Below are 19,784 nucleotides of genomic sequence, written 5' to 3'. Positions count from 1 at the left end.
ATAGGATCAACACTGCTATCTGTCGCTTTAAGTATAAAGTGTAGCTTTCCATGGATTTAGTACAACAGCATTGTCAGCCACAGGTCTTTCTTTTCCTTGCTGATATGTATTGCACATATCTTCATTGCTGATTTAAAATTACTGTATTTCCTTTAAGATGTAGGCCTTTTTTTGGTTCAATAGGCCTCATGTCTACATCACCATTTCTGTGCTGGCCTTATACTTCAATGGGATTTCACAAATCACTCTGGCCTCTTTATTTCTGGCATTCAGGGGCTACACTTTACCCCACATATTCACAATGTGATGCCGAAGATGACATAGGTTCGACTGAATCACTAGTGCCAGTGTCAGCCTCCCATAAGCAGGCCGGCTGTCCTGTGATGGAGACCACACTCAGCAACGAAGGCACGCATTTGCACCATGCTAAACACACAACCCCAAGCCATACATCGACAAATTTGTCAGACCAACATGGCTACGCAGTGTCACCAGGAACCGGTAAACCCCTTTCAGGCTCCAAGAGTCCTTTGCCCTCTGGGCCCTCGTCTATTCGATCGCCACTTGACAAACTACAAAAACAAGCACTGAGAGAGATAGCTGATGACATTGCATCTAAAATGGCTTTCCTTTCGCGTGCCAAAAAACAAGCACTGAAACATGAATCTTTGCCACATAAGCATGGCACATCAAAACTCAAACGCATTTTTAACAGTTTCAATCCATGGAAAGCCCGTCGAAAATGTCTGTTTCCACGCCCCTTGATAGTGCATCAAAACAAACACAATACATAGCTTCCATGTCTACATTCTCAGAAGCTTTACATTCTCAGGGCAATGATGTCACTTTTATGATGTACCTAGTTCAAGCCTTTGGACTAGAGAAATGTTTGAGAGAACCATGAACTGAGATCTTGTTCAGGATTCTTTCCAACATTTCTCTAGTGGATTTTATTGACAAACATCCTGACAAATTTACAGGCGCACAAGAGGGGTACCTTCCACTAAAACCCAAAGGTTGTATTCAGTAACACCCCCTAACACTTATACTGCACATACTGCCCCACAACCACCTGATAACCAAGGCTTATTAGATGATATGTATATTGTTGATGACCACCTTGGTGATCAGTTCGCTCAAGATGACCAGTATAAACAGGATCAATACTATAATGACGATGATCCAGATGTCTTGTCATCACCTGAGGATCAGAATCAGCCCATTACTGATTCTCCAATACACGATCAGCTGCAATATAATAATTTACTCATTAAAGCAGCAGAACATTTTAAAATTGAAACGCAGGAAGCCCTGTAAGATACTGACTTTGTGGACGATATGTTGGGTGACAAAGAATCAGTAGCCCAGTTTATTCTATTACTACAATCAGTTCAAAGATGCATTCATCCCTCTTTACCAACTCCCTTCTTAAACAGAGCTGTCAATCCAAGAATAGAAATAAAACATTTAAACCTGCACTTACAGATCCCCTCTATATATATTGGGGGACACCTTAAGACAGACACCTTTGTTTTTACAACCACAAGGATAAGGGCAAGCTCCATTAGCCTTTGCAGAGGCACCTCCTGTACAGGAGATCAAAAAACAATATACCCTAGGCAGAACCATTTCAAAGTCAGCAGCGTCTCAAACATGCATTGCAAATAATACAATCTAATTAGCTAGCTATGCAAGTCACCTATGGGATACTGTACTTCAACAACTAGATACAGTTCCTGAACCCCTAAAATCCCAAATTCGGAAGACAGTGTCTGAGGGCAGACAGGTTGCCAACTGCATCCTTAAAAACAATTTAGATGCAGCAGATAGTGCTGGTTGCATTATTGCTGAGGGGACACTCTTAAAGCATCATCTTGGTTACGCCAGTCTTGCTTTAAGCTAGAATCCCAGGCTACTTTATTAAACATGTCCATTGAACCCAATGTTATGTTCAGCAAAGGCTGTAGCCGATGCTCTTAAAAGTGCTAAAGAAGAGAAGAATACCTTAAAGACATTAGGTCAGAGATCATATAAACCCTATATACCATGGGGGGGTGTTAAACACACGCTGTTTCTTTCATGGACAGGGATTACCACACTTGTCACAAACAGGCTATAATCAAGGCCAATCCACTTTCTTGGTTTGCCTCCCAGAATCAATCCTCCCTTATCAGTCAAGCTTTCAAAGGGGCTACAAAAGAACTCAAGGTAGAGGTAGGGCTCCCAGTGCTAGAGGCTCCACAGCCTCTAAGCAATGACATTCCCGCCAGGTTCTCTCCCATGTCTCCCCAGTTGGAGGGCCCATTCATCTATTCACCCACGAATGGGGGGGAATCACATCAGATCAGTGGGTTCTATCGACGGTGGAGGGTTACTTAATAGAGATTCTAGAGAAAGCCCAACGTCATCCACCAAGATACAGAAAGATGTCTCCTTAGCATCAAGAAATCCTGCAAGCAGAGATGAAGTCTCTCCCACAAGAAGGCCCAATAGAGCATGTTCCATCTCACGAGGTAGAACAAGGGTATCTATTCAGTGTACTTCCTAGTACAATAAAAGGATTGTACTATGTGCCCTGTGTTAGACCTGCCTCCATCCAACACATATGTGAAACGCAAAGGTTTCATATGAAAAATCTTTATGAAGTAATTCCCTTCCTAAAACAGAGAGATTACATCGTGACATTGGATATGAAACATGCATACTTTCATATTTCAATCTTACCAGCGCACAGAAAATCCCTGTGCTTCCAAATAGGAAATACCCACTATCAGTTGGCATTTCATCTGCACTAAGGGAGTTCACCAAAGTTCTGGCAGTGGTAGCAGCACACTTGCGAAGGCAATCCATCTCAGTGTACCCTTATCTGAACGACTGCCTAATAACAGAAGACATACCTCAATGTGTCAAAAGAACACTCAAGCAACAATCAATCTATTGTTCCAGTTGGGATTCTCGATTAATGAGAAAATGTCCAGCCTTGTCCCCAGTCAAATAAAGCAATTCCTGGTAGCTCTAATAGAAACACAAGAGGGCTTAGTCTTTCCCTCAAACGAGTCCAACGCATGCAGTTTCAAATCCCTCATTATGTCGCTGGTTTTCAGATAACTGCATGCAAGCCAATGCGGCTGCTCGGGATGATGGCTTTTTGATGATAGCATATACATGGTTCCATGCGTGTATCTGTGCATGCTTCCTGTGCAAGAGTAACTAGCAAAACAATGATCTCAAGCAAGCGGTCAGTGGGACAATCGAGTGGTCTTTTTAGAGCCCTTAGTGCACGTTCTGCACTGGTGGTCCAGAGAAAATCTGTTAAAAGGGAAATCCTTTTGCTAACCCAGCAGCGCAGGCCACTCTCACAACAGACACCTCACGCTCAGGGTGGTGAGCACATTACCTATATCAGACTGTGCAGAGCATTTGGACATAATCCACAGAAAAAAAACATCAACCTACTTGAACTGCTAGCAGTCCTCAAGCCCTAGAAGCTTTTCAACCTCTCCTGGCAGGACAAACACACTTCTAGTCCTCACAGATAATACCACTGCCATGTTCTATCTCAACAAGCAAGGTGGGAGCAAGGTGGGACACACTCTCTAAGTCTGTCCAAGTTATCCCAAAAGATATGGAATTGGTCTCTCCAATGCAATATGTTCCTAATATCTCAATACTTTCCAGTGGAACACAGTTTACTAGCAGACAATTTAAACAACAATCTGCAGCTTCCCACATTTCCAGCATTTGCAGGGCAGCTACTTGGAGTTCCATTCACACTTTTACACAACAGCATTGCTTAGATACACACTCAAAAGCAGATTCCCAGGTGGGTCAAGTTGTAGTAAGACATCTATTTGACGCTGTACATTCAAACATCCCACTTCCTTCCCCAAGTACTGCTCGCTAATCTATGCACAGCTTCTAAGCAGATCCACATGCCTCATAAGGCATACATTACTTACCATAATCATTTTTCTGATGCATGTATCTGCTTATATTCACATGTGGCCACCCTTCTTGCCCTCTTGGAGATGAAGTGTCTTTCACCTTTATTTTTTCTACCATTACTTTCCTGTACTCAAGCGAAAAAAATGATTATGGGCTTCATTGATTCACGGTGCGTCACCCTTTCTCAACTCTCATGCTGGACTTTCTTTGCATCTTGTACTCAAGGTGGCCCTGAATCATGCTGTTCCCATCTTCACCTTGTATCCTGGCTTGCAACATTGTGTTACTACTGACTTCTGCAATTGTAATCGCTCTCCCCTCTTGCTTCTCCACTCTTTTTTGATTGCTTACTCTCTGTTCTCTCCTCCTCTCCCTTTTCCTATCTCCTCCCCTCATCCCCTTACTTTCTTCTATGCACTTACTCTATCAGAATTGTCCCTGGACCTAGTATGATAGCACCATCGTCTGTCTCCTCCCCCCTCCCCTTACTTTCTCCTCAAGCCTCACCCCCCTCCAGTAATATCTGACATGCCGTCAGGCCTAGTATGATAGTCACTTGTTTTGTTCCTCTCCTCCCTTTCTGCACCCCTCTCCCTCACCTTTTCGTTTTTCTCTGGCTCTACCAGAAATGTCATCAGGCCTAGTACGGTAGTTGTCTGTCTGTTTCCATTTCCTTCCAACTCTACCCTCTCCCGTCCTTATCTAGGTCTTAGCTCTTGCACTATCTGAAATGTCGTCAGGCTGAGTACGATAGATAATTTCACATCCTTACTGTTCATGGCCTGTAAGAATGTCGTATTTACCCTTGTTCCCTCCCTTGCCTTGAAGTGCTTTGAAACACATTGTGTGTAGGCGCTATATAAATAAACTATCATATATCATATCATATATAAATATATATTTCACTTTACTTGTACCCATGCTAACCAAGGGTAGAAGGAAGTGTTGATTAAAACAAAAAAGAAAAAATCTCAATGCCTTAATTAGGCTCTAAACGTTATTGATTGGCAAGCTTGTGGTCTTGATACTTCCTCCAGCAGAGATTAAATAAAGCCTTTGAAAATCATGACCACATTACAGCTTAAACATTTTCTGGGATTCCAGTTTCCTTATCTCTGCCTGTCTGTGTACTCGATTTCTAATTCATTCAGAGAGGCATGCATTACAGATGATGACCCCCATGCCCAAACACAAACAAATTGCAGTCTTCAGGTTTTGACAATGTGTTAAGTGGGACTGGAGGCAGTGGAACTGAAGAGAAGCTGGAAAAAAAAGCAAGGAAAAACCACACAGGCCACTCTGTTAGAGTTCTCTCAAGAAGGCAGGAGGGGATGGAATAGTGTCAGTCATGGTAAGTACAGCCTAGCTGTAGCTCAGTAGATGTCAGGTCGGTCCTTTAGCAAGTTCAGTGGTGACCCAATTATCCACGTAGCAGCCTGGTGCCTCTAGAAGCCCAGTAGAGAGGAGGACATGTCGCAGGAGGAAAGGGTGGTGTCCGACATGAGACCGGGCCCTCACTGGCCTCTGGGAAGCATGTGTGGCTAAGGCTTTTTGTGGGCTGATATTCATTGGGATGGACTGATGAGCCATTGCCTTAGAGAGGCTCGTGGGGCTGGCGCAGTGTCAGCAGCGGTGGACTGGCCTCTAGGGAACTCTGGAGATTTCCCGGTGGCCCTCTGCAACCTGGGCCTCTTTTGTGTGGTATTTCCAAATGTTCTCATAGGAAAAGGGCTGGTCTTACTGAAAGTGTGTCACATGGGGCAACTTTGAAAATTATTTCCAGGGACTATTTTGGTCCCCGGTCATTATTTCCAGGGCCTCTTTTAGTTCCCAGTCCACCCGCAAGTGTCAGCCAGATGCTTTATTCATCTTCTGACTGGTGCCGGGGAACGAGAAAAGGGACATAATGTATAATAACTTTTCCTCGTTTTTATGTTTGCCATCTTTCTTTGTGTTGACATTTTCTCCATGAACAGAATCTTAACCATCAGCAGAATTTCATGAATCAAAATATTTGTTTTTGTTATTAGCACCCAGTTTTTTTTTTTTACTTGTGGGTGACTATGTTATCCTGGGGAAGACCGACTCAGCCAGTTATGGCACTGTCAATGCTACATTATGTGTCCTCACTTCCTGGGTTCTTAACTTGAGTCGCTTGCCATTACTGAATGGGTCGGCCTGCACCTGTATCATGTACGCTTTGCCTTCATAGAAAATGAGAACATGCTTTCCCAATAAGGGTGTCTGGAATAGAACATGGTCCACGCCCTTCTTCTATATTGCCTTAGTTGTGGAAACGCTCAAGTCTCAGGAAGCTTAACTGGTTCTCTGCAGAAGAGAACACCACCCTTTAACTCCTAACAGCTGAACATTGGACAGCTCTGCCGTACATGACCACAGAACTTAAGCTCTCAACGTCAGAATAGCCGCCCCTGCAATACATGGCGTGTGTACCTCTGTGTCACCACAATAAAAAAGACTACCACATTTACACGTGGACCGTACATTTTTGTTACGCTCACCTGACTCCCACGGAGGCGCTGGCCTGGTTCGCTCTAAGGTGATGCGCAGGGTTCGGAAGACGGACTGGACCGGGCCCCCAAATCTGGCTTGCCTGGCTCGCAGAGGTATCCTTCTGTAGGCGAAAATAGGGGATTAACTGTCTGCGGGGTAATGCAATCGGCCTCCCACTTTCCCCTCTCACCCTCCTCGAAACCCTTCTGTGATTTCTCGTAGCGTCTCACCTTAGGGTCTGGAAGGACGAGCTCTCCATCCTGCTTCTGATGCAGGGGCGCGTTGGTATCTGTAGCATTGGACTTGCAAAGAGTCTTCATATGCAAGCCATGGAATGTTGGCTGTGTAGAACCCCATGTCACCCAGGGATCCACGATGGACCGTTGGGACACAGGATGGGACAGATAACCTGGAAAGATGTATTCGCCATAGCTCCCATTCCCCTTCCTCTCCAATCCCTGTAACTTAATAAAACTAACTTCAAATCACACTCGCCAGGTCTCCAGAGTACATAATGTTTCCTGCATATCTGTGGGACAGGGAATACTACAAGTGGCGACGAGGATGGGATTCCTATGAAGCGAGCCCGGAGAGGAAGGGGACTAGATGGTGATTCAAGATGAGAGGCCTCATACAAAGATAGGTATAAGTCCTGCTGAGTGGGGTTACTGATGTCGGGACAGCGATGTACCCATGCAGGCAGCCAGAAGATAGAGCGCTGCATTTTCGCACATGTTTTGGAAGCTGTGAGGTGCTGTGCATTTAAGGTACTGTACAAACTATGCGAGTGCAATGTAGCGCCGTAAAAACATTTAAAAAAAAAAAAAAGAAAATAATAATAAACTGTATGATTAGAGCACAATGTGGCACAGTGATGTGTAAAACGGCACATTTGAAGTGCAATGTAAAGCAGTGATACTTGAAGACTGCACACTGTACGCGCAGTGCCAGCCACGGGAGTTAATACCTATACAGCACTTGTTACTACAGCAAAGTGTTTTTTTTATGGGAGAATGAGATAGTGCTTGTGATGGATGCTACTTCCGGAGTGGTTGTGGTCCTGCAGCTCCGTTCTGCTCAGCTTAGCAGTGACTACTGGTGACGTCATCCATAGTGGCAAAGGGGATGGCGAGATGATAGAATGCCGGTTCATGATGTTCCATGCTTTCCTGTTGGTGAATCCGAATACAGGATCCAGTGACGTCCAGGAACCCAGCATGGAACCTGCTAATGTTGTTCACATAAACATTCCGGAATCTGCTACGTTTGTTAGCACAAACATTAGAAGAAGGGCCTTACAGATGAGACCAACGTGTTTGTAGTGTGTTGTTCCCGAAAAGTTTTCTTTGAAAGAAAGGCCCTATGAACGTACACACAATACGTGATGACGTTCAAGGATCTAGTGAGCACTGGCTCCCGAGTATGTAATGATGAAGATGTCTTCAGGTTGCAGCTGATAAAATTCGCTCAATGCATTGACAACCGATGAGTTTATGGAGATTAATGGGACGTGAAATAAAGCATCTGGCAATAAAAGCAGCGACTGTTTTCAGGAACAGTAAGAAGTTTGGAGTACATTTAAAGTAAGACATGTGGCAAATTGAGGAATAAAACGACCGTGACTGCACCAATGTTTGGCGAATTATGGTACTGTTTTTAGTATGCTTCCGCAATGTTGGTGGAACCAGTGAATGACATATTGATTATGCCTGCCATGGATTACATCTCGACTATGTTGGATTGTCAAGGAAGAGAGAAAGTGGCAATAAGTGATAAATGGTGAATGCACAGTCACACGAGTTATTATAACAACGGCCATGAGGAGCGTTGACTGAACGTTACAGATTTAGTGTTCAGTATATTAAATACAAGTTTTTTTAACAAGTCTTACACCTTTCAGAAAGATACTGTTTGATGAGATGTAGAAATCAAAAAAAAAGAGACAGTTAAAAAAAAAAGAAAATAATGAAAATGTTATATATATATTGTAGAAGCCAATTTTTCTGTATGCGTGTGCATAGATAGAGAAAGAGAGTTTAAAGTGCATTTCGGGTTGTTGGAGCAATGAGGAGGAATGCACCATTATAATTAAAGTGGTCCTGTACGACATAATTTTCTTAAATCCAGGTCGTCAGCATAACATGTATCAGTACGTATTTTCAGGAAGAATTGTTAGAACTACCTGACGTTTCTCTAGGTGGATGTTTATTTGTATGTGTTACCTAACCATGGTAGGAGTTTCTGTAGGTTCGCTACAGTATTTAATATGTTTTTTTTGCAGATGGGTGTGCAGATATATGGTATTTAGGTACAATACTCATGCACTATAGGAGGTGCATATGTGTAAATATATCTATGTACAAATGCCTGTGATGTTTTTTTTACAGATGCCGATTTATTTACAAATGCACTGTTGCAGATTTTGGGTGGTTCATTTAATTATTTGGTTGTTTATAATGGAGGAATATGTATATGTGTCTTTCTTCTGTGCAAAGGCGTACAGTCAAGGAGTATTTAACACTTTTGAACAACGGACACTGTATTTAACACTTTTGAACAACGGAAACAATTCCTGCATTAAGTACTGCAATATTATTGCCACGTGTAATACATATATCTGTGCAAATTGTAATAGTTTGAGAACCATGTTAACGTTAACACCCATTATTTTCAGGAATTATGTGTGAATATATGTGGGGAAGGTGTAACATGCCAGTTGAGTGTGCATTCAATATTGTAATATGAGCATTATCTTCGAAGAGTGAGATGTTATGGTATGTCACACATTGTATTTAGGTTGTGAATGTGAACATCTTTCTTCATGGTGGGATGTTAGTTTGGGATGTTAGGTTATGTCACAATTAGACTGTGTATTAGAGTATTATGGAAGTTGGGACTATAGGTTCTGTTCACTCATTGTGAAGGGATATTGATGTAACATGGATAGGAATGGTATTATTTTGTGGATTTGACAACACATATGATACGATATACATACATTCTTGGACATGCACTGCCAATGTCACTGGTGGACGTTAAAAGTGTATGGTGCAGGTGCATACCACATATGATATAGATAGAAGGGATTCAATATTTAATATTACATTTGTGGGTAACCTTTGAATGAACTGATTGTATAGGTGTATTGCAAAAATGCACACAAGCCTGTTCAGTGAGAATCCAGTGGTAGAAGGCAATATCAATGAATGTATTGCGTGGAGGAAGTCCATGATATAAATTTATTGCATGGATTACATAAAGATCCATTGATTTAATATATGTATTTCAGAGCAAGTATTATAAATGAAAACTCTTCAGGGCCAATATTATTGTATGTGCTAATTCACGGTAGTCTGTTTCGTCAATTGTTATTTCGCTACCAGTGTAAAGGTATTTCAGGGCCTATACTGCTATTATAAATAGTTTTATCACTGCCAATATCGGTAGGAAAGGCCAATATTATAAATATATATCCCTGCAAGTATCGGTGGGAGAGGCCAATATCATAAATTTATATCTCTGCCAGTATCGGTGTGAGAGGCCAATATCATAAATATATATATCTCTGCCAGTATCGGTGTGAGAGGCCAATATCATACATGTATCTCTGCCAGTATCGGTAGGAGAGGCCACAAATAGGTGTTGCTGCCAGTATCGGTAGGTTAGGCCAATGTCAATTGGTGTTCGCTACCAGCATCGGTGGGACGGACCAATATCATAAATTTATATCTCTGCCATTATCGGTGTGAGAGGCCAATATCATAAATATATATCTCTGCCAGTATCGGTGGAAGAGGCCAATATCATAAATATATATCTCTGCCAGTATCGGTGGGAGAGGCCAATATCATAAGAGGCCAATAACATAAATATATATCTCTGCCAGTATCGGTGGGAGAGGCCAGTGTCATATACGTGTATCTCTGCCAGTATCGGTAGGAGAGGCCACAAATAGGTGTTGCTGCCAGTATCGGTAGGTTAGGCCGATGTCAAATGGTGTTCGCTACCAGCATCGGTGGGACGGACCAATATCATAAATATGTATCGCTGCCAATATCGGTAGTAGAGGCCAATATCATATAAATACGTATTGCTGCCAATATCGGTAGCAGAGGCCAATGTCATAAATATTTATCGCTGCCAATATCGGTAGGATAGGCCAATATCATAAATTTGTATCTCTGCCAGTATCGGTGAGATGGACCATTATCATAAATTTGCAGCACTGCCAATATAGGTAGTATAGGGCAATAATATAAGCATAGTGTAAGTATATAAGTATGTGTCACTGTCAATACCGGTAGGCATCATACATGGACATCACTATAAGAAAGAGTCTGCACAGGATACTAGTTGACATGAAATGTTAGATTGTTGACATTTCACCAGTGATCAACCCATACCGGTAGCCATGATGTTTGTTTACATTAGACATCAATCATTAATGGTTTTGATATATGTTGGTTGCTTTATGTTTTTGTTATATTTCATTGTGTTGTGGCAGGAGTAGTTTTGGCACATCACAAAATGGTGTAGTGAGGATGTATTTTGTTTTAGCACTTCTCCTATTTCTGTTCTTTTTGAGATCGATAGTTGTTCTAAATGTGCATGGTTGCCAATAAGTGTTTTTACAAAACCCTCTTTTATTTGTTTTCGATGGTTGTTTGTGAAAGAAATTGTTGTGTTTGTTTTCCCCTTTTGAGGAAGGGGGGATGTGTAGCATTGGACTTGCAAAGAGTCTTCATATGCAAGCCATGGAATGTTGGCTGTGTAGAACCCCATGTCACCCAGGGATCCACGATGGACCGTTGGGACACAGGATGGGACAGATAACCTGGAAAGATGTATTCGCCATAGCTCCCATTCCCCTTCCTCTCCAATCCCCGTAACTTAATAAAACTAACTTCAAATCACACTCGCCAGGTCTCCAGAGTACTTAATGTTTCCTGCATATCTGTGGGACAGGGAATACTACAGTATCCAGTTACTTCACTGGATTTTCGGATTGGTGAGAACCAAACTTGCTTGGCTTCCAGGTAAGTTTTTTTTGATAAGAGGTTCCCCTTGTGTCCATGCATTAATGTACTAATGCTAGTGTCTTTTTCCCCATAGGGGCCGGGGTACGGAATGCCGGGGAACAGGCACCAACCCGAGATGAGAGGTGAAATCCTTGTAGAAATCAGGTAAGTCTTTAATGAGCGTTTTTTGGTAATGTCTTTTCATTCGCTCATTAACGCTGATGTCTCTTTTTCCCCTTAGGGGCCGGGGTCCGGAAATGCCAGGATGCGGCGCGGACCCGAAATGAAGAGGGAATGAATCAACAAGTAAGTCTTAACATGGAGACTTAGCTTTCCTTATTCCCTTCTCTCTCTCACCTTTTGTTCTGGTCTTTTTTCTCCCTTTGCGCTGGGGCGTGACTGCGAATCCGGATGATCGCTGCTGAACATAGAGGCGCCCTGTAAAGGTGAGTGGAATGCGGCGCTGCAGCGATCGACGCGATGAGCTTTTAAATTAAAGTCTTCCTTTTCAGGATTGTCGGTGAAATGTCTCCGGGATGCGGATTTAGCAGCTAAGGACTTTTCCTTCTTCTGTTCTCTTCTTCTCTTCCTTTGCAGGTGATCCAGGATGCTGGCAGGCGTGGCAGAAGTTGGGATGCAGGAGCAGACACGGTGAGCGTCCAGCTGCTAGATGCAGAACAACGCGAAGCACGTGTGGCTGTTCGGGTGGGGTTTAAATAGCCTTGGAAGAAGTTCCAGGTATGTATCCTTCCTCCAATCAGGTATGTTTCCTTCCCCGACCACGCCCGGATGGTAAATTAGTCCCACAGGTAAAGTAGTTCCTTTCAGGCCTCAAGGAGGCCGGGATCCTGCAGCATGGTCTGCATCAGGTAAGTGCACCCAAGCACTCCCATAATGAGCCTAGCGCCTATGGCGCCAGGAGGTTACCAGTCAATTGGTCGAAAACATTTGGTCGACAGGACAACTGGTCGACACCATTTGGTCGAATGCCAAAAGGTCGAATTTTTTTTTTTTTTTTACCCCTTTTGTCGACCAATTGACTGGACACCGCGCCAGGACACTGTCCAAAGGGCCCCTATATGGGGTTGCTGGGTCCTTCCTTGGGGACTGGATGTCCGCTTTCGGTGACGCAGGGCTTGAACCGGCTCCCCGGGAGCGGGCATCATGACAATTTTGAAAACTGCCTAGCTTTGCTCTATTTGGGATGAGAAAAATAAAAATTGTAACACAAGCGCTCTGTAGGACATGGCATCAATGTAAACTCATATTTTGAATAAACAGTTTGTGGGAGCATGTTCCCTTTTATTGTACACTGTATTTAATTGGAAGGTTTACCGTAAAAGATTCATTTTGATGTCATGCAAGGACAAGTTCCATAAACGGTTACTTAGGAATAAAGTAAGGCCGGTGTACAGGAGGGCGCAGCGTCCTCTGACGGGCCCATAGGTCACAGCTCACCCTCTAGTACCTGTAAGACAAGATAGCTGCACCAAGAGGTGGTTGGGGTGCAGGATTCTCTTACTCCAACACAATTCAATAAGGACAACTCAATAGTTTGGCAAAGGGAAGTCTGTTTAATGACAAGTACAAAAAACGGGGAAACAAATGGTAATCAACAGAGTTGCGATCGCCTGTCTCGCTTCAACTTCCAAATTCTTCATTCAGACAGCAACTTTTATGGGAAAAATTCATCATTTGACGTGTAAAACTCATAAATTTGTCATAGAAATCTATTGGTCGGAAAGGTAACCTAAGTATAGGTGTTATATCTATATATGGTAACAGAGCATTCAAATTGGATAACTCTTATCGGGTGGGAATCTATGCCCATACCACTACATCACTTGTGATAGATGTCACTACAACTACGATGTCTTATTGGTTCTACAAGCTATAGGACCCTAGATTATTTGGTCCATTGTGATTGGGTGGGTTACACCCCTAGGCATAAATCTCCATTTTCATTGGCAGCATGCAGAATGGACACCCAGATACGGAGTGCCCCAAGATTCACCCTGCCTCCCTTCCATCAATCAGTACCTTTCGGGCTATGTGTCAATTAGTTGGCTGAGGGTGGCCTCAAAACTGTAGCTTCTTATCAGGAGAAGTTATGGCATCCTGAGTTCTGGGTGACGTCAGTCGTTGGTACCATTTTGCCCTTGGCTGGTCACGTGTCTGTTCATCGTGAATCTGCTTCATTTTCCTGTTCGCGTATTTGATTCTTCCATAGCATCGCTACCTGCCTGGGGCCTCTTTATCTCGACCTTCACTGGCTGGCTGGTACGCTCTGAAGTTTTGATTCTCCGAGACTGCAGTTCTCCTCCCTTCCTTAGGTTGACCTCGAATTCCCAGGCATTGAGCTGCTTCTTACTGAGTTTCGATTCCACTCTTCCCTTTGGCTGGAATATGAATCTTGGCCTGCTAGCCCTTTGCAGCCTGGGCTTAATTCTGTTTTTACAAAATGGAGTCGCACTTGTATAGTGTGCTTTTATTGAGGTAGATATATAGTTGGTGCATGCCGTGCTATTCTTCTACTAAGCATTGCAAGCAGTTCTGTTTACTTAGCTTCTTGTGTTCCGAGCCTATTTACATGCATTCAGTCAGTTACACAATTCAATCCTGGTTACGTTCTTTGTGCTGCAACGTTGTATCTTCTTATAAGTCTATCACATCATTATTCTTTGTATTTCGCCTTTGTGTGTCATCTTTCGTTCGTCTGTTATGTTCGTCTGTACGTCACGTCTGGGCTCTTATGTCGTCACCATTCAACTTCCATTGGGGCTCTGTGGGTTTCTTTCGGGGACAGTCTGTAAGTAGTCTTCATTTCATGTCAGCTGCTGGTACGTTTGTCTGAGAGGGTACTGTGCAACCCATGGTTGTCTGGTTATGGGTGCTCCAACAGGTATTGCTCTTTTGATGTGCACCGGGCAGAGTCCAAGTGTAGCTCTCTGTTGGTTCATCTGCTCCTCATACCTCACAAACCTTGGCGAGTATGTTCCTGGTACCTCAAAATGAGGGGCAGGGGTGCAGGCCATGTCTGGGACCTCCTCCACACTGGGTGCATACATTCTGAAATGGCAGTATATTAAGTGAAACTATCAAAACGAGAAGCATGCGTTTGCTGAGCTTCTCACAAATCAGCCGTCTCTATACTATGTCAAGTAAATGGGCTGTAAACAAACATGCATACAGGTGCAGCTTTCAAAATCCCTGCCAGCCGAATGAGTACACTGACCAGCAGACTGATCTGCCTCACGTCAGAGGTTAGCTCCAAACAGGCTCGTTCAGCTGGCACAGATGCGGATAACACCAAGCGGGACACACTAGGAATGGAGCTTCCTTCGACACATTGGAGTCAGCTCCTCTTCCATCATTCCATTCTCTGAAAGGCATTCCCGTAGACATTTGACGATTTTGGAGTTGAGGCGTTGGTGGCTGTTGGCGGTCCTTTGCTGGCCTGTGAAAGTGACATGCTTTTTTCACCCTCTTTTCAGTGAGCCAAGGTTCAGGGCAAAGGCGTTTCAGTGGTTTGGCCGGCTTCTCCTCTTTAGAGAAGCAGACATCTCAGGTCTCTGTTGGAGTCAGATTTGGGTGTGACCTTTGCGTCCTGTGTCCAGTTGCTTTGTCTGAGGCTACGGCTCTGTGAACTTTAATCTCCATGCTGTTTGTTATTGTTTCTAAGAATATGTCTTGTCTGTTGACTTCTGACAACGACTTCAGTTCTGGGACAAGGTGGCAGGCGCAGTCTGTCTGTGGAGCTCTAAACGAGGGCCATTCAGTGAAGTTTCTTCTCACAGCTACGCACCGCAGAGCTACATGGGAAAACGTGATGGGGGAGTGCCCGCAGTATCCACCAAAGGCCACCAGGAACCGCGAGAAAGGGCCGCAACATGGAGCAAAGATTGATGTTTTTAGTGAATCAAGGGTTATGTGTAGACTGTAATGTGTTACATTACACTGATTGTTTTCCGGCTCTGGACACGTGACAATCTTAAATAATAATCGCACAGCTCAATATTACACGCCCCTTTCGAGCTCCCTCATTGATGTAACCAGCATCCTTTGAAAAGCTGGCACACAAAACTTCAAGGCTTCTGGGAGATGGTCAAAAGTATGCCGCATACTAATGTTTGTGCGATTCAAGAATGGGATGCCGGGCAAAGATGGGCAGGTAGCAGACTCTCGCGGGTGCATCGATGGTGAACATTTTAAAAAACCTAAGGACCACTTTACCCCACTTTGAATTAAACGGGAGAGGTTTTCTTCTCCATAAGGCAGGGACGTTTTAGCGCCATGCATCGATTAACATGAAATGGTACCACAAAAGTGCCCGCCCTACTGTTAAAAGATGCCAGCCCAAATGTTGGTTACCCACACCCTGTACAGCGCTCCTCTGCTCTCTTGCTAGGTCTGCACTTTAAACGGTATAGGTAGTTTACTGTGCAGCCTTTTTTTGCAACATTTGATGTGATTACATTTTTTTCCATCGAATTTCACTGCATATAAATGAGAGAGAAATACATAGAAGCAAAGATAGAAAAAAGATAGCAAAGAAGCAAAGAGAGGCGATTTAGTTATGATACACAAGCAGCTTGAAGGGGGTGGTAAGGATATGAGGCATTCGCTGGTATGGCATGGTATTTATGGGGCCTGTGCAAAGTATATTATAGCAGAAGCTGCCCATCTAAGGATTCAACTTACATACTGTGATTATTCAATGCATATGCGGCAGTACCTGGCATTCAGTGGTATTTCTGAGGCATGTGAGGCTGCAATTGGCATTTTGGTGATTTGACATTACTGAATGGCACTGTGCCTTGATATTTGCCCTATGAAACAGGCAGGCCTTTAGTTTTGATTTGAAGATAGTACTGGTCCCTAACTAAATATAAACCCTTGGGAGTATGTGCAACTAAAAACCCTCACTTGAATTTTGCCACTACCCCTTATGCTAGTATCGAGCTTCACAAGCTAGTAGCAAGCTTCACAAGCTGGCAAAATTTCAACTAGCCTAAAACACAGTGTAATCACTTATTTGGTGTGTCTGGAAAAAAGAACAAGTCTCCAGTGCGAGGAGACTAGGGCACCAGCCGTGTGTGGTTCAACCTTTGTGTGCCGGACAGGTTCTCCTGGCACCTTCTAAGGTCTTAAGGGGATAATAGAGTCGGCATCCAACGCATCAGAATTTTGCAGAGCCAACGTCACCCGGTCATCAAAGTAAAAAGCTAAGATCTAGGGCAACTGTTTTACCTAGCAAGGATGGAAATGCAAGAGGATGTTAATGAAGTGGCAGTTTTTACATAATTTGGGTGATTTCGGTTCGGGGGATTCCAAGCTTAGGGGAGCTATCTTTCCCCCATGATTGAATTACATCAAGACAGTCACAAAGTGCCAGAAACTGCTCCTCTGCCTCTGACACCCTTACATAAAACTGGGGATCATCCTCCTGCTACTGTAATGGCACCAGAAGGGCACTGAAATTCATAAAGAGGTACGGGGTACATGTTGAAATGCACAGTGGATAGTGGGGAAGCTTGGTCGCCTTAACATGTAGCTTTAATCCTGGGTGAAGAGTTCAGCCCCAGCTGGCCTCATGGAGTTCTTCCTTCCAAGAAGGATTAGCACTAAATCAAGGATGTGTTGGTCATCTGCATCCCTAACGGCAATGTGTGGAGGTCTGAAGTATCTAATGCTGCCGAAAGGTGATTGTCGCCTCCACCATGGCCCAATTGCTGTCCTAAAGCTGGAGCAGAGCTGTTTAGCTGCTGTCTCTCACAAAACTACCTTTTGCATTGACGACTGGATCGATGAACTGCTAACATTGTCCAACTTTGAGAAGGTAATTTACAAGAATAGGGTGAAATGGACAGGATTGATGAGATCTGGGGTCTGTTTCTGGACATGTATGGTTAAAAGAGCAAGACTTGAGCACATTACACCTTGCACTCTGCTTGACACACGAGTCCCTATATATGCTGTGGTTTTATTGATTGTCTACTTGCCGTACGATGTTCATGATGTGTTTTTTTCTATGTTGCTTTTTCCTCTAATGTTTGGATTGATGAAGCCCATCAATAGACTCATGTTTTAGGGTTAGGTTTCTGATGTGTTGCGCCTCGGTACATTTACTCTTAGTTGTTTGGCTCAAGATATGTTGCTTTGAACACTGTATTTTCTGTTATAAGGTAACTGTCTATGGGCTGATACCAAGGTGATCTAACTACCAAAAAAGTACTTCACTTACAAGTAGACCATTTAGAACCCCATTAATATAATACCGTGAGTGAGCATGCAAAATCCAAAGTTGGAGTGTGAACTAAACCCAAGATAATACCCAATTAGATCGAAAGAAACAGACTTTATGGCCCTGTTGATCTAATTGGGTGATATTGTTTAGTTTGAATACAAAAATACCGAACATGAGGAGCGGGGGCTGCGTGGGTGTTCCTCGCTCCCCATGTTCGGTATTTGGGGTTTTCAGGGGGGGGGCAGGGGTGTCCCCCGCTTCCTTGCCATTGACAGCGGGAGACAAAAAGAAAATGAACGGACAAAATGGGTGCCCGAGCAGTTACACAGCAGGCAGTACACCCGCGAACAAAACGTTTGCAGACCGACAACCCAGATCCACTCCCAAAGTCACATGAAATCACTTGGATCAAAACAAACACTGGCCACTTGGACCTACTTATCATTGAATAAAAACGCATTATTGCAATTAGTCAAATGTCCAGATTTTCTATGCACAGCCAACAACCATTTTAATGCACAGCCAACAACCATCAGCCAACAAGTGTTTCAACCCTTTCCATGGTCTTCCTCAGGACTGTATGAGATCATTTTATAGACACGTGCAAGAAAATGTTGGAACCCCCGTTGAAACAGATGTCATAATAAAATCCAATGTGCATTTGAAAAAAGAAAAAAAAAATTGAAATGATTTCCCAAATTGTCGACTAAAGGCATTTATCTCAAACAAGGGGATAAAAAGGAGAAGAAAAAGAGAACATAAATTATGAATGCAATGTTGTATGATATAATTAAATCTGATTGAATGCTGGTGTTATATGTGGGGAATTATGAACCTGACGAATGGGTTATGTTTATGTGTTCTGAATATTTTTTGCTTTGCACATTGGATTTTGTTATGATGTCTGTTGCAACTTGGGTTCCAACCTTTTCTTGCACATGTAGATAACATTTTGTCATACAGCCCTGAGGAAGACCGTGAAAAGTGTCAAAACACGTGTTAGCTGAGCATTAAACATGAAATGTTATTTTTGAAAATCTGGATATTTGACTCATTGCAATCATTTGTATTTATTCAATGATACATGGGCGCAAGTGGCCAGTGTTTGATTTGAATTATGTATTTTCTGTTATGTCTGCACTTTTGAAATAATAAATTAACGGTCCAAGATTTTCATAGAAAAATGACAAAGACTTTTATCTCTCACAAAACTGGTGGTGCTTAAAACCTGGCTATTTACAGATATGAAGTGCTATTTCAATAACTGGATGATGCAAAACATTGCCAACTCTTGACTGTTCTACTGGTCTCTGAAGGATGTGTGAAGGAGAGGAGATTTCAGAGGAATCATAACTGACGGATGCAGATAAATTGACTGGGGAACACGCTGGCCATGGCCTTGCATGGCTCTACAGCTGGGAATGAGAAATCAGGAGTGATGCCATTTATCAACAAAATGCATTCCTCAGGATTTCACAATGTTCCGATTTGCACGATTCCTCCGTGGGACGGAACAGAGGGGGCGGATCATTTTCGGTCTATAAATGTTTATGATTATTATCACTTGACATTGCGATAGGCTGCTTCGCTTTGCATGCATAAAAACAACCCTGGAACGAAATACTGCCCAGGCTCCCACATTCACCAGTCACACAACTAGGAACACTGGTATTCTATTATAATCAAGTATAGGCTATACAAGCTGTGATGCTGCATTCATGTTTTGACTCAGACCTACACCTAGCACTTACGGAACCCTTTTTATGCCTTAACCCATTTCTATAACTCTCAATCTGATAATTCCTCTAGTCAGGTGAAATCAGATATTTTAACATGTGTTCCGTGTGAGCTCAATGGGAATTAATACATAATACTCAGGGGTCTTCAACCTGCGGCTCTCCATATGCTTTTGACTGCCGTTGCCATGATCCCTTGCCATTGACTATTCTGGCCAGGGCTGATGGGAGTTGTAGTTCAAAACATCTAGCAATCCAAAGGTTGCAGATCCCCAATATAGGTTTCCCTGAGTGTGTGGGCACATTGAATTGTCTGGAAGAAGA

At 43.2% G+C, this 19,784-nt stretch overlaps 1 protein-coding gene across 2 annotated transcripts in view; it reads left to right on the top strand.

The window, feature by feature from the left end:
• NPR3 (natriuretic peptide receptor 3) overlaps positions 1-19,784 on the top strand; it is a 295,266-nt gene that overhangs the window by 266,066 nt on the left and 9,416 nt on the right. The gene's annotated exons all lie outside the window — the stretch shown is intronic.

The sequence above is a fragment of the Ambystoma mexicanum genome, chromosome 6p, assembly GCF_040938575.1.
Source record: "Ambystoma mexicanum isolate Mex_15411 chromosome 6p, UKY_AmexF1_1, whole genome shotgun sequence".
Taxonomy (NCBI): Eukaryota; Metazoa; Chordata; class Amphibia; order Caudata; family Ambystomatidae; genus Ambystoma; species Ambystoma mexicanum.
The sequence above is the reverse complement of the archived record's forward strand: the minus strand, read 5'-3'. Positions and strand labels throughout refer to the sequence as shown.